Below are 255 nucleotides of genomic sequence, written 5' to 3' on the forward strand. Positions count from 1 at the left end.
GAGGGGCTGCCGCCGTGCAGCGGGGAAGCAGATCCAGCGTCCCCACGTCGCTGGCCTTTATTTCGAGCACAGCGTGCCAGGCTGCCACCGGCCTCGGCCGCGCTTCCCAGGAGACCCGCGGGGAAGAAAAACCCCCTCGGTGTACACATCTGGGGACAGGCAGGGGTGAATCCTCTCCCGAGGCTGTGCCTGGGGGCTCCCAGGAGCCGGCCAGGTCAGCACAGCGTGGCCACCCTGCCTGCAGCCCCGCTCCAG

The sequence above is a fragment of the Egretta garzetta genome, unplaced genomic scaffold, assembly GCF_000687185.1.
Source record: "Egretta garzetta isolate BGI_Z169 unplaced genomic scaffold, ASM68718v1 scaffold1233, whole genome shotgun sequence".
Lineage (NCBI taxonomy): Eukaryota > Metazoa > Chordata > Aves > Pelecaniformes > Ardeidae > Egretta > Egretta garzetta.